Here is a 16,398-nt window from a genome sequence, read left to right on the forward strand (position 1 = left end):
ACTGGATACTGGCCGCACTTAAGCGACTGCAGCTATCGAGCTCCGGGTTTCCCATTTTCACACCAGGTATATTCTAGGGCTGTACCTTAATTAAGGCCACGGCCACTTCCCACTGCTAAGCCCGTCTTCCCATCATCGCCATAAGACTTATCTGTGTCGGTGCGACGTAAAGCAAATAATAAATATTAGAAGTCCGTAATCCATTGTCTGATTAGCCTCTTGCGTTCCCATCTCGTGCACTCTTGCAAGTGTCAGCAGGCAATAATTTGCATAGCATTTCCATACAGGTGCGCGGTAACGTCCACATCCACTTGATGAAAATGGCATATCTATTCTTGTCACGACAATCTGGCACGGTCAGTTGGCGCTTACCATGTGAGTTGGCTGCATGGTACGAGCTGTGTAGCTGTAAGCTTGTGCTCACGAGATGGTAAGTTTCCTGTGGCCTGTTGATTTCCAATTTTCGGAATGGTTTGTTCATTAATACATCTTATAATTACATAGTAACCTAATAAAAGGAGCCTCCGTGGCTCAGACGGCAGCGCGTCGGCCTCTCACCGCTGGATACCGTGGTTCAAATCTCGGTCACTCCATGTGAGATTTGTGCTGGACAAAGCGGAGGTGGGACAGGTTTTTCTCCGGGTACTCCGGTTTTCCCTGTCATCTTTCATTCCAGCAACACTCTCCATTCTCATTTCATAGCATCTATCAGTCATTACTAAATCACTTTGGAAGTGGCGACCCCATCGTACTAATAGCCTATATCTGTTTCATTCATTCCATTCCTGACCCAGTCAATGACTGGAAAACAGGCTGTAGGTTTTCATTTTCAGTAAGCTAATAAAGTCACAAGGTCAGCCTCTGGTTATAAATAAGGTAAAAATCGACCGCCTGAAAATGAAATCGCATCTACTGTAAAATGAGGTAAGTGGGACTTGGAACAACATGGTTCAAGACCATCGGTATATCCGCATAATGTGCGAGGAAATGCCAATTCATTACATTGTTTTGGGATATAAAAACTGTACAGAAGCAAAAGGCATTTTCCCACGTATAATCGAACGCTGGCAAGATTTATTTTAGGTGTTTTAACAATAAGGCGCTCATTTTATTCCAAAAGAAGTTTCTCAAATAGTTTGTTTTAAGGATGATTATGATGGTGATGATGCTTGTTGTTTAAAGGGGACTAACATCTGGATCATAGGCCCCTTTTAAGGATGAAATCGGATATAAAGCATGAACATACTTCTCAGATTACGAATGTATCATGTTTGGCATGTGCTAGCGAAACAAAGTACGGTAACTAAATGAAGAAATAACAAGTCGTCCGTGGATCGACACAGCCTCTCCGTACCTGGGCGAAATATTGACGCTTGGCAGTTCGAGGGTTAAATCTGTTATGCCATTTGTTCATTGCATGGGTCATGCCTTTAGAAATATCCTCTCCATCTGTCGAGTACTTCCTCAGATCTATTATGAACTCACCTGGCTTACCTTACTGCTCATTTTTCTTTTCTCTCCATGTCTAGAACTTCTTATTACACTCCACGAAGATTCTCCCGCAGCAAGACCTTAAGTATCCCATTTATTTTCCCAGTTCTGCAGCAATCTTTTATTTTGAACTCTACAGCAATTTGTTTGGATGATGCTCTGAACCCACCAGGCTTCTTACTTGATGCAATATTTTAACACAAGCCGTTTTTTTCGCAATTGCATGTACAGTTGTAGGCATGTAGAAGCATGTACCAAATTGGCCTTCAATACGGTAACAACTTTGTCATACGAATACTGTCATAACACTAATCATAGAACAATAAAGAGGATATACAGCATTTCCATGAGTGGAGGAACGTGGTCGAGATGTGGAATGGAAGAACAAATAGGAAACAAGCGGGTAGTTTAACGTGACTCTTGATATATACAGTATGTGGCTCTGTTATTCGTACAGGTTTCAATTTATTACCAAGTCTCGTATATTTACATTAATGATTGAAAAACTAAAATAAAACGTACATTGCGGATAAAAACATGATTTGTCAATGATAATTCGTTAGTCTAAACCATACTTATCTACATACAGGCAGGGTGACTTTATATGAATGTGCCGGCATCGACAAACGGGTGTACGAGTTATATTCGTACACATGGACAGGATGATGCGCACCGTGTATTTGCGATGCACGGAAAGTCTCAGTGACGGCATACGACTAGTCAAGTGTGTTAGTCTCCTTCCTAGTATATCTGCGGTGGACATGGGTAGGAGTGCAGAGTTAAGTACGGAGCTTAAGAACACTATACATCAACTGCCACTTCAAGGATTTTCATTACAAAAAAATTGGACAGCTGGGCAATATGTGGTTGATAAATTTAAATAGAAAGGCACTATTAAGAACACTCCCAGGAAAGCCAGGCGAAAGTGTTTAACTGAAAGGAAAGAATATTTTTGTTCGCCTGCTAAAGTCACATACCAAATTAAGTGCACGAGTATTGGTGCAGCTCACAGAGAAGCGACGTGGAAAGAAGATCAACAACTTCACCATCCGTCGGATCCTGAATCGGCATGGGTACTATGGAAAAATCCCTCGGAAAAGGCCATACGCAAATAGAAAAAACAGACGGCTTAGACTGACATTCGCTAAGGAGCATATAAATAAGGAGAAGGAATTCTGAAACCACGTTACCTGGTCTGATTGGACAAAAATAAACCTTTTCGGGTCAGATAACATCCGCAGAATATGGATAAAAATTGGTACGGACAAGGATTTGGCAAATACACTCCCAACTATAAAATACGGTGGTGGGTCTGTAATGCATTGGGGCTGTATGTTAGCCAGAGGTGTGGATAACATATATTTCATTGACGCAATAATGAACAAGGAGGGCTATAATGCAATGCTGAGGGCAAACTTGAAGCAGTGTACCGAAAAAAATGGGGATGTCACCTGTTTATATGTTCCAGCATGATAATGATCCAAAACACTTTCCTGACATTAATGAGACATGGTTGATGTGGAACATTCCTAAGCAACTTAGAACACCTCCCCAGTCTCCGGATTTAAATCCCATCGAAGATCTTTGGGCTACATTAAAGGGAAATATTCGAAGGCAACGTGCGCGTATTAAGGAGGAACTTAAAAGCGTGATTCTTCAGGAATGGCAGAAGATCAGCTCTGACGTGTGCAAGAAATTAGTGTATTCTGTGCGGTTTCGATGTCAGGCAGTTATAAAAGCTAGGGGACATTCTACTAGATACTAACTTGTTTAAGGAACCCTTTATTTTTTATTTATTTCAAATGTCCAATTTGCTTGTACGAATAGGAAAGATACAAGATTGTGGGCGCGCTTTTCTTTATTAGAAGCTGTATGTTTTGTTAACATGGTTGCTAACAGATATAGTAGGTATATGTTTTCTGAAGGCTTTGTTGAATATAAGTCTATATATATAAAATAAGAGTTTTGACTGTACATTGCTCGGTATTTGAAAAGAATAATATTTCTGTATCGGTCATGTCCACAGTAACAAGAAAATGCACTTTTTACTTTTCCGTAGTTTCTGTCTGTCTGTCTGTCTGTCTGTCTGTCTGTCTGTCTGTCTGTCTGTCTGTCTGTCTGTCTGTCTGTACGTGTGTACAGCCATCACTAGAAAACGGCTAAAGAGCATTTAATGAAAATCGGTATGCAAAGGCGGGGAATAAGTCGCTAAGATATACATCATTTTATTCACGCTGATAGGAATTGTAGTTTAGGGGAAGGCCTAAAATTTAATTTTCAAATATTTATGTTATTAGTGGTCCTATCTTAATGCTAATTGGTATTCAAAGTAGGGAAATAAGTCGCCACAATCTAGGATATAAATACATTTATTCACGCTGACAGAAATGATAGTTATGGGGAAGGCCTAAAATTTGATTCTCAAATATTTATATCATTAGTGGTCGTATCGATAAATACTACATAACCAAAGTTATATAGATTTAACTTCCCGACCATTTATGTCTTACACATTTTTAGACCAGCTATGATAACACAGATATTCATGAATTTGTATTTTTGTTGCTAAGTCCATATCGACACCGAGCCACGAGAAAATGGGATAACAGAATTTAATGAAAATCGGTATATAGAGTCAGCGAATAAGAAACTACAGTCTAGGCTATAAACAATTTTATTCACCCTGGATAAAATTGTAGTTTAGGGGAAGGCGCCTAAAATTTAATTTTTAAATACCTATGTTTTGGGGCCTATCGAAAAGTACTACATAACAGAAGTTACAGAGAATAACATTTCCGATCATTTATGTTTTATTCAGTTTCACCGTACCGACTATGATGAGTGGTATTTCAGAGTCGGAAGAAAACTAAATGTGAAGGTCTGCAATTTCGAAAGCGCATGACATTGATCAACAATAACATTACACTGACCATTGTTTGTTGTGATGTTATTTGTCTTTTATGCTGCCTCTCAACTCTGATAGATGGGGTTACAGCTGGGTACCGAGTATAATAGCCTGACTGAATATTGGCGGGAAATAGCCAGGGTGTTAGAAAACTTTCTTCTTCAGGATGCCATTCCTCTGGTTCATACATTTTCTGATACACTTGGTACGTAACACACTGGTTCTTCATAGTATTCCAGTTATTCGATACCTACCTTGACGAGCAGTTTTGAATGAGCAGTGTGCATACTTAAGGCAGAGGCTGACTTGTAGTAGTATGACCTTGTCTAGAATAATAATTTAGGCCTATTCCAAATTATAGCACCACGATTCATTAAATATCTCAAAATTCAAACCGGAAAAGAGCCGTTTCTTAAGAAAAGCTTCTTCCTCTTCTCTTTTACTAAATTCTACATTCATTTTATTCCAAATTATCAGTGAAGAGGGGGTTTCTCCTCTGGCTTGGAGGAAAAATTTGTCTCCAAATCAGATAGATTTTTCCGCCGGCAGTGTAGTGAATTGAGATTTTCCGACTCATCGGGTATCCTAGGAAACATATTAGTAAAAGGGCATAGTTTTTGCGCTGGGAGTCTCCACTATTCGACCCACTCCCAGCCGAAAAAGGACGAAGAGTGTTCACGAATCACGGCTGTCTGTGACTTGGTCATTCCAGCTCTGGAACTTTGGACTGTTAGATCGGCAGTGTAGTCCTGTTCGTTAAAAGTGAAAAAAACGTGTGGTTTTTCATTCGATCGAGTATTTCATATGAGAGCATTGCTTTTAATCGCGCCATTCCTACTTTTTTTCTTTTTCGTGTGACTATTTCTAGCCGAGTGCAGTCCTTGTAAGGCAGACCCCCCGGTGAGGGTGGGCGGCATCTGCCATATGTAAGTAACTGCGTGTTATTGTGGTGGAGGAAAGTATTGTGTGTGGTGTTTGAGTTCCAGGGATGTTGGGGACAGCACAAACACCCAACCCCCGGGCCATTGGAAATAACCAATTAAGGTTATAATCCCTGAGCCGGCCGGGAATCGAACCCATGACCCTCAGAACCGAAGGCCAGTACGCTGACCATTCAGCCAACGAGTCGGACGCCATTCCTACTGACCCCATTGTAATGACCTATGTTCATTTCAGTTGGGAAAACCACTAAGACAGTCTTTCTGAGGATGTAAAAAGGCAGGTGGAGAGTGAGTGTCTGGCATTATAATGAAAACTCCCCAACCTGATGGTGACTGATGGTATGCAAGCGGGTCTGCCATTACAGTGAAAATTCCCTAACTGAGTCTTCATATGAGAAAATATATTTGGTGACTTCCCCGTCGCGTTTCTAGGGTAACGTTAAGAGCTATTCAATTTAATACAATCTTGCTCACAACTTATACAATAGAATTCCGTATACAGTGTAGAATTCCGTAGCGAAGCACGGGTACATCAGCTAGTTCAGTAAATAAAATCCTTTTCAGTTTATTATTTTCTGGCAGTGCGTTGAGGTACTAAAGCAAACAGCCCGTACGAATAGAATAGGTACATACTGTAGTCACGAGACCTTGGTTTTTGTGTATAATAAGAACCGCAGAGACGTAACTCTTAATATTTTAAATTCCATTCGTCTAACTGGCGAAACGTTTTATGTAATCTACATATTTAAAGCACTAAGCTGATTTTTGTTACACCGATTTCGGGAGAATGGTTGAACCATTTGACATTCTGACGAAAGCTCTTGGCCTGTAGATAAGCAGAGTTTCTTTAAATGCATAACAATGTCTTGTGTTATATTTTTAAATTATTAAAGAAAATTTAGCATTTTGATTCTCCGAAACTCTCGCCAGTACTTCCAAGGCCACCTGGGCTGCGATAGCGCTGAGTCTGAGATGCGGGAGGGGAGGTAGAAGGAGGGAAGCACGTACAGCATGTGCTGTCTTCCTGGTCGGCTGTTCCAGTTTGTGTTGTGTTGTGTTGCAGTTACAGAGAGTTGCTTAGTCGAGAAGAAGGTATTCGGCGCAATGCTACTGTCTCTTTGTAGCTCTCCGTATGTTTGCTAGCTTGAAATGATGTCCTTTTCCCCTTGTCATAATTTTAAACTAACGTTGTGAACTTCTTCCACTCCGATAGTTAGGAAAGTGAGTTGATCCTCCGTGTCATAATTTACTGTCATAGAAACTCGAAGGATTGAACCTTTACTACGAGCAAACTGTAACGTGCCAATTTTCAAACCTGATTTGGCCAACACTGTGCTCATAGTAAACCAGGAGCAGCTTTCAATTATGGTATATTAATGAAATCCTTGATGCCCCAGCAAAACAACACAAATGTCAAGAATACATTTTTCATCGATGATCCCGTGCGCATTGAAAAAGCGATATGCTTAATTCAAAAGTGATTCAATATAGGGCTTCTTGTTTTGTTTGTAGCATGAACAGGAATATCCACCATTTTTTTCCCAACCCTCGAGCAGTGCACTGTACATCTATATATATAAAATAACTTGTCCTGACTGACTGACTGACTGATTCATCATCGCCGAGCCAAAACTAGTGGACATACAGAAATGAAATTTTGGGGATACATTCATATTAAGATGTAGGTGCTCGCTAAGAGAGGATTTTTGGATATTCAGTAGCCAAGGGGGTGAAAAGGGGGGTGAAATTTTAAAATGAGTTTATCTGTATCTCAAAACTTGCAAAGTTTACAGACGTAAAAATTTGTATTTAAAGTCTTCTCTAAAAATGAGGAAACACATATTTTTTTCAGAAAATCCCAGTAGGAGGGAGAGAAAAGGGTGAAGAAGGGGTTGAATGCCTTTAATCATGATACCGGTACATATATCTCAGAAACTGAAGATATTACAGACCTGAAAATTGGAACATTTGATCTCTTTTAGAAACAAAGAAACGTTTTTTTGTTTTTGGAAAATCCAATTAATCGGAGGGTGAAGAGGGGGTGAATTTTTAAAATGAGTGAATCTATATCTCCAAACTTTTAAAGTTTGCAGATGTAAAAATTGGTGTTTAGAATCTTCATTAAAAATAAAGAAATACGTATTTTTTTTTTGTTTTCGGAAAATCGCAATAGGAGGAGTGGAAAGGGGTGAAAAAGGGGTTGAATGCCTTTAATGAGGCTACTTATATCTCAGAAACTGAAGATATTACAGACCTGAAAATTGGTATTTGGGATCTCCTTTAAAAATAAAGAGACATCTATTTTTTGTTTCTGGAAAATCCAATTAAGGGAGGGGGTTAAAACGGGGTAATATTTTAAAATGTGTGTATCTATATCTCAAAACTTTTAAAGGTTATAGATGTGAAAATTGGTATTTAGAATCTCCTTTAAAAATAAAGAAACAAGTATATTTTGTTTTCGGAAAATCCTTTATAGGAAGGGTGGAAAAGGTGGAAAAAGGGGTCGAATGCCTTTCATGAGTCTACTTATATTTCAGAACCTGAAGATATTACAGACCTGAAAATTGGTATTTGGGATCTACTTTAAAAGTAAAGAAATACGTATTTCTTCGTTTTTGGAAAATCCAAATATTGGGGGGTGAAAAGGGGGGTGAATTTTTTAAAATGAGTGTGTCTACACCTTAAAATTTTAAAATTTACAGATGTAAAAATTGGTAGTTAGAATCTCCTCAAAGAATAAAGGAACACGTATTTTTTTGTTTCCTGTAAATCCCAATAGGTGAAAATGGGTTAAATGCCTTTAATGAGGATACATATATCTCAGAAACGAAAGATATTACAGAACTAAAAATTTGTATATGGGATCTCCTTTAAAAATAAAGAAACACGTATTTTATAGTTTTTGAAAAATCCAATTAATGGCGGTTAAACAGGAGTGACAAATTGGGGTGAATTTTTTGAAAGACTATATCTACAGAATATCTTGGAAACGTAAAATGTTACAGACGTAAAAAGCGGGTGTTTGGAATCTCCTGTAAATGTAAAGAAACATAGGTGATTTGTTTTTGGAAACTCCACTTAAGGGGAACTCAAAAGGGGTGAAATTTTAAAATGAGAATTTTTACAGTATATCTAAAAAACTTAACATGTTACAGAAGTGAAAAATGGTATTTTTGATCTCTATTAAACATAAAGAAACGTGTATTTTTAGTTTTCGGAAATACCACTTGGGTGGAGGGGGGTAAAATTGACTGAAGATAGTGTTGATTTCTTTTAATTAGGCTACTGATATCTCAAAAGTGAAGATGTTACAGACGTGAAATTTGATATTTGCAATCTGCTTCAAAAGTAAAGAAACACGTATTCTCGGAAAATCCAATGAATGGGTGGGGGGGTGAAAGAATTGAAAAATTAATTGACTTAATTGTATGAGAATACATACACCTAATAAAAACTAAAGTTGTTACAGACGTGAAAATTCGTATTTGGATCTCCTTTAAAAACAAAGAAAAACGCGTTTTGGTGTGGGGAAACCATCTTGGAGGGCGGGAGTGTGAAGGAGTTGAATTCCTTTCATGAGGACACATAAATCAAAAAGTGAAGAAGTTAGAGCCGTGATAATTGGTATTTAGAAGATCCTGTACTATTAAAGAAACAAGTATTTTTTGCGGGAAAAGTCACTTGGGTGCTGGGGCTGTATCTTAATTAAGGCCACGGCCGCTTCCTTCCCATTCCTAGGCCTTTCCTGCCCCATTCTCGCCATAAGACCTATCTGTGTCGGTGCGACATAAAGCAAATACTTCGTATTAAAAACAAAATCTTCTATTCACCAACATTTTACAGCTGTCACTATTGATTTTACGCGTATTTGAACTTCAAAATATGAAGCGAAAGAGTCACTTGGCAACTTAATGATTACCAATGAGAAACTAACGCAGGTTCCATATGTAACGTCTGACATGCAAGCCAGACCTGCCACTTCTCCGCAGTAATGGGAAACTAAGTGCCCGCCGTGAAAGCACCTTTTATATCTTCGTCTCGACGCTGCCGCAATTTCACATTCAAGGAGTGAACGTGGCGTGGGGACCGATAGCTGCGCAGTCTTATCAGCCTGCCTACGAGGCAGACTTCTCCCATTCCTGCGCTGGGAAAATGTTCAAGGATACGTTTGCCTCGTCCGTAACACTCTAATGGAACTCTGTAGAACTGATGTTTGTATCTGTCTCGTATTGATAATGATAACGAGTGTCTACATCTAAGCGTGGCAAATGAGTATCATACGTTAAGCACTCTATATCATAGTTACTGGTGTTTCGAAATCAGAAATTTAGCATTTCATTTCATTTGTACATTTGTAATTTAGCGTTTTATAGCGTTTAGAATAAATATATAAAACTAGCAATTACCCGCAGCTTCGCTCGCGTGGATTTCGTAATGTGATCAAAGTAATCGTTCAACGGCATTGTACTAAGGCATTACCTGAAAATTCCTAAAGTAGAAAAACTTACCCAAAAATTGAATTTCATTTACCCCTGAAATTCTTTGTAAACCATACTTGTGGTATTACCTTTTGGGGCTAAGACGACTATGCGACATAGAACTGCACAGGTGAGAAGCAGTCTTCTCTCAAGTCGAAAAACTTAATACATGTTACTTTACCTTATAAAGGAGATTCCAAATAGGAATTTTCACGTTTGTAACATCTTCAGTTTTCAAGATATAAGTATCCACATAAAATATAATTGAGCTATTTTTCACTTAATTTCACCCCCCGTTAAGTGCCTTCTCCAAAAACAAAGAGGTACATGTTCCTGTATTTTTAAAGGAATTTCCAAATACCACCTTTCTTGCCTCTAGCATGTTAAGTTTTTGACATATAATGTAGATATACCGGTACTCATTTTAAAAATTCATCCATTTTTCAAATTATTTTCAGCCCCTTAACTGGATTTTCCGAAAACAAACAAATACGTGTTTCATTATTTTTAAAGGAGATTCCAAATACCAGTTTTCATGTCTGTATGTCTGTAACACCTTCCGTTTGTGGGATAAATGTATACTCATAAAAATAATTCAACGTCTTCTTCTTCACTTCTTTCCACGCCTCTCCCGCCTTAAGTGGACTTTTCCGAAAGCAAAATATACGTGTTTCTTTATTTTGAAAGGAAATTCAAAGTACCAACTTTCACGTCTGTAACAGCTTCAGTTTTTTAATTAAAGTATCCTCATAAATATATTTCAACTCCTTATTTACTTATTTTGAACTCTACACCCCTTACGTCGATTTTCCAAAAAACAAATGCGTGTTTCTTTAGTTTTAAAGGAGATTCCAAATACTTATTTTCACGTCTGTAACATCTTCAGTTTTTGAGATATAAGTTTTAAAGTTTTGAGATATAGATACACTAATTTTAAAAATGTCAAAAAATTCACTGCTGTTTAACCCCCATTAATTGGATTTTCCGAAAAAAAGAAATACGTGTTTCTTTATTTTAAAAGAGATTCCAAATACCAAATTTCATGTCTTTAAACTGTTCAGTTTTCGAGCTATAGATACACTCATTTTAAAAATTAACCCCCTTTTTCACCCCCTTTGCGACAGAATATCCAAAAATCCTCCCTTAGCGAGCCCCTACATTGTAATATGAACGTATTTCCAAAATTTCATCCCTTTATGTCCAGTAGTTTCAGCTCGGCGATGATGAATCAGTCAGTCAGTCAGTCAGTCAGTCAGTCAGGACAAGTTATTTTATATATAGAGATTTAAAATTATTTTCCATATCCTATTTGGTTTAGTAATTGTGTTTATGTGCTTCTTCTTCTTTTCTAGGTACGTGTTGGTGCAACAGAATTGCTGCTGTGATAGGCCTACATGTAAGTTTAGATATTTTGTTTGAGGACTGTATGACCATGCATGTTAATTTATTTATCATTACAATGCAATAATTGTTCGGCACGACGCCTTGGCTGAAGGATCAGCGTACTGGAATTCGGTTCAGCGGGACCTCCGTGTTCGATTCACAGCCGGGACGAGAATTGTAACTGCGTATGGTTAATTCTTCTGTCTCGGGGACTGGCTATTAGTATTTATCTTAATACACTTCTCTTTATCTATACACAATACACAACGGGATCACGCAATATTGAATACATCCCTCCACATGGGGTTGGCGTTAGGAAAGGTATGCGGCCGTAAAACAGGGCAAAGTCCATATCAAGTGCCGACCCCAATCAATTAGGAAAAAGGCCTGCAAGAAGAAAGTTAATAATTGCTCAGCTACCATCATCTAGGTATTAACATTTTAATTTCACGCCCGATTGTTCCATGTTCAATACTCGGCTCTACAAGGAACTGAGGAACTGATTGGAGGTTTGGGTTTGGGATGCACAGAGTCTCGTTAACACAACTAGGGAAAGGAGTGGTGTGAAATCTCATTCTGAGATATCTTAGAAGTGGTTTTCTGTTGTTTCTCATCTCAACTCTTAATTAGACCTAATACACAACGAATGACGACTCCAATAAATTGAGAAAGAGGCCAGGGAGAAGAAAAGGAAGAAGAAGAAGAAGATATTACTAAAATAAGATTATTTCTCAAATTTATATCTGCAAATACGCTGTCACTGGTCCGGCGGATTGGTTGAATGGTTAGCTTACTGGCCTTCGGTACAGAGGACCCTGAGTTCGAGTTCCTCTAGCTCGGGAACTGAGTCTTTTTGTTCTTGTTAATACAGATATTAAAAAAACACATCACATGACAAAGCACCACCGGATTAGTCAATTGCTAATGCATCCTTCCACGTAGGGTTGGCGTGAGGACAGACGTCGTGCCGTTGAAACAGGCTAAATTTATTCAACGTGCCAACCCTAAGTAACTAAAAAAATACCAGGAATAATAATAATAATAATAATAATAATAATAATAATAATAATAATAATAATAATAATAATAATAAGTAGAAGAAGTAGTAAACCGTCACCTAAATCGATTAGTACAATTAACTCTTTTTTAGACATAACACTTGGGATGTTAACAACTCCTTATTTACTGTTGACATTACATCCTAAATTATTCTATTGCTGTCTGTTTTAGAGACAAGATAGTTCACCCCCGTGTACTATGTGAATGATTTCCGTGACATTGTGGTTGATCACACTGGCGGCCTTTATGTGGAGATATCTCCCAAGAATATAGAAAATCTTATGGGAACACTTCATCCACATGATGAGTAACAGTATTGAATCCAATCTTCAGATCTGAGCTCTCTAACGATGACGGTCTCGCTGTCAGAGATTTTTTTGTACTACTGGCTTAACGTCGCACCGACACAGATAGGTCTTATGGCGACGATGGGATAGGAAAAGACTAGGAGTGGGAAGGTAGCGGCTGTGGTCTTAATTATGGTACAGCCTCAGCATTTGCTTGGTGTGAAAATGGGAAACAGTAGAAAACCACTTTCAGGGCTGCCGACAGTAGGGCTCGAACCCACTATCTCCCGGATGCAAGCTCACAGCTACGTGCCCCTAACCGCACAGCCAACTCGCCCGGTTGTCAGAGATTATAGTACGACGTACATGTCTCGTGTTAGTGCCCCAGCTGGTGATTTTGTCTAACTGCCGAATTGGCCTGTGTGAGTGTGACCCTAAGGGATCTGTCTCATCAAATTATGTCAGGGACATGGAAATATTGCTCGTCTTTATCCGAATCCGTCCAATCCTACACGCTCCTTAAGATCGTGGTGTAAACTCTGTCACACCGGACATCAAGGTAAATAATAATAATAATAATAATAATAATAATAATAATAATAATAATAATAATAATAATAATAATAATAATAATATGGCCTCAGCTCCCGTGATTTATCTCGTCAAATTCGACGTTCCGTTTTACTCTAGGTCTACTAGATGGCAGAGTAAATCGAATCTTTTTTGGGCGTCTATGGCTGAGTTTTTAATGAATTTTGTCGGGTAAATAACAAATGTGTCACCAGAGATCTTTTACATGGCGACGTTGTACGACAGGGAGAGTTGAATGAACTTTTTTCGCCCCTCAAAAATCCAACTACCTCTGCCGGGTGAAGTGGCAGTTCGGCGGATTTTTGTTCATTTTCAAGAAGAAATGGTGCATAATTGAGTTGAATATTTGAAGTAACACATGGTCAAAAAAGCAAAGTGTTCTCCGTACAGGTCACGAAGGCCCTTGGAGGGTTGGAAGGTAAAGGCTTCCACTATCCGTAACCTCGGCACTTGATGGGGTAGAGTGGTTAGCTCTACGCCCGGCCGCCTTTGCCCCCAGAAATTAACCTGATACTCATTTTTGGTGTAGGCTGAGTGAACCTCAGGGCCATGTGCACCTCCGGAAGTGGAAATCTCATTACTCATTACTTAAATTTTACGACTTCCTGATGGGGATTCGAACCCACGTCCTTCCGGGCGAACCGAGCACGCCTTTACCGCCTAGGCCAGGCAGCCCCTAACACATTGTCGCTTCTTGAAATAAACGAAGGATGGCGGCCTGTAAGCAGCCACGCGCTTATGCTGTTCATTTAATTTTGTTCGTCTCTTCCCAGTATTAGTGTTGTTTGCAGTGATCTTTTTGGTTCGGATTTTATCCTTTCGTGTGATTAAAAATATCTATGTACATCATCCCTCAGTGTGTGAAAGTAGTGTTTCACAAAACGTGAATTAGTGTCTCCTGTGCTTGAAGCTTGTGTTCGAACAATTTACTGCAACTCCAGCCTGGCTGCCAAGCGAGATAAGCGCCACCATGTCTTGACCACTCCTTCACTTCTTACACTTCACCTACCAGCTGGTGATATACATTTAAACCCTGGGCCACTGAACATCTATTACAAGAATGTACAAAGTTCTTGTAAAACAAGGTATCTGACATCCATACGCTTGCACTTGAGCTGAATAACTTCGGTTTGTTGATGTTCATTGAAACATGGTTCAACAACTTAATATTGAGTTCAGAAATATGTTTCGGTGAAGACTTTCAAACATTTCTCCGGGACAGACCAAAACATGGTACACCAAAGCGTGGGGTGGTACATTAATCGCCGCAAAGATCAGGTTAAACGCAAAACATAGGACAGATCTCGAAACTAACTGCGAGATCATAGGGATAGAAATAGCCGCTAACCCTAAAAATATATTTCTCGGCTGTTTTTACAAACCTCCTTCCAGCAATCTCAATAGAAGAATGCTGCCGTTACACTATCTCAGCCCTTAACAACCACAATGAAATAAATTTCTAGTTGGAGATTTCAACACCTCTATCAAATGAACATAACACTATACATTCTCCTCTGGACACCTACATTTCAAGTTTGTTCGAAGAACGATTCCGTGATAGTTCTCTTTATCGTCCACATGCGCATGCGCAATTGGCAACTAGTTTGAAACGTGACGAGCTAATTTCCACTATGAACGGAAGTGGTTGGAGACGTCAGCTGTTTTGAATCAACGTGTTGTGTACGCTGTGAGCTTCAGATTAATTAGGATTTATTCGTAATTTGAAGGTTAAAAATGGATGAACACGGTAAGATAACAACGTCAATGAGTAAATAGTATTAGTTGAAAGTCTGAAATATATAGTCTATCCTTAGACATAAATACAGAAGGTCAGTTATGAAACGAACATAATCGTATATGGCACTGGGTGTGTGTGCGCATATTCTGACACGCTGACTGAAAGAGTTTTCGTCCAGAGTCAGAAACTGTTCCAGTGGTTTGCTGATGGTTTCCAACAGCTTGAAAACCTTGTACGAACAACACATTAGTAGTCAGCAACTATGATGATCGCTACTACGAACGCTAATTTGAATGTGCGCATGCGTCTGATAGTGGGGAACAGTTTCTGACTGTACTACGAACAAAGCGTTTATCAAACTTTGTAAATGATTTCAGTCTCTATCAGAACAACACAAACCTACCAGGAAGAATGCTACTTTGGACCTATTTTCTCAAGCCTCATTAATGGTCAGCCGCAATCTATTTTCGTGTGACCATGCCTCCAGGGACGTGTCCATCTCCACCACTACAGTGCGATACAATACGCTTCCCCATTACCCGGTCAATAGGTTCCACTTCGAGGAAAGTCCAACTAGAACGCATTTAACGAAGACCTTCGTTCACTACTTTGGACCGCTTTGTTATAATCTGAGAACATCAACCTGTGACGAAACCCCAGTCAAATCGCTTCCCGTACTGGAATAAAGACTCAACTAAATTAATTTTCCAGAATAAGCAGCACGCTTGGACTCTTTGGAAAACGAACCCAAATCCTCACACCCGTAATATATTTCGTCACCATCGCTGTTTCTCAAAACGATATTTCAAACAGGATTACGTTAGTTATGTAGCAGCACTGCCAGGAAATTTGAGAACGAACCCTAAACGACTTTTGACCCTCATAACTCCTAGAGCTCCAAATAATATGAATGAAATCCCGAGCGAGTTGACTATGCGGTTAGAGGCGCGCAGCTGTGAGCTTGCATTCGAGAGATAGTGGGTTTAAATCCCACTGTCGGCAGCCCTGAAGATGGTTTTCCGCGGTTCCCATTTTCAAACTAAATAAATGCTGAACGTGTCCATCTTCACCACTGCAATGTGACACATTTAGGCAGATCGATATTTTAACATATATTTGGGCATTAAATTTCAGTTTCCATCTAATTACCCAGTCGTAGCACAAGTTCAAAGCATTTTGAATGCTATCAGAATCATTGAAGTTCACTGTTTTTGAAAATGTGTGTATCATCGGCGTACAGTAATAGGGGTGCTCTTTATTTAATCTGTGACGTCATCTGCAAAGATAGAAAACAGTAGAAATGGTAGAGGTCTTCCTTGTGGGAATCCAGGCGAGACATTCAGCAATGAATGAATGAATCAATCAATCAATCAATCAATCAATCAATCAATCAATCAATCAATCAATCAATCAATCAATCAATCAATCAATCAATCAAGGCTGTCACGCAGATGGCAGATTCCCTATCAAATGTTCACCTAGACTTTTCTTAAATGTTTTCAAATAACTTGGAAATAAGGCGGTG

At 39.0% G+C, this 16,398-nt stretch overlaps 1 protein-coding gene across 3 annotated transcripts in view; it reads left to right on the forward strand.

The window, feature by feature from the left end:
* Positions 1 to 392: 392 nt before the first annotated feature.
* The window catches only part of GlcAT-P (Glucuronyltransferase P), a 1,177,810-nt gene continuing 1,161,804 nt past the window's right edge, over positions 393 to 16,398 (forward strand). Inside the window, exons 1-2 of one of the 3 annotated variants that reach the window (XM_067140865.2) lie at positions 393 to 430; positions 11,168 to 11,211. The gene's annotated coding sequence lies outside the window, so the exon portion shown is untranslated. Of the gene's footprint in view, positions 431 to 11,167; positions 11,212 to 16,398 lie in introns of those variants that run through there. The other 2 variants (XM_067140864.2, XM_067140867.2) reach the window with 2 other exon arrangements.

Source organism: Anabrus simplex, chromosome 2, assembly GCF_040414725.1.
Source record: "Anabrus simplex isolate iqAnaSimp1 chromosome 2, ASM4041472v1, whole genome shotgun sequence".
Taxonomy (NCBI): Eukaryota; Metazoa; Arthropoda; class Insecta; order Orthoptera; family Tettigoniidae; genus Anabrus; species Anabrus simplex.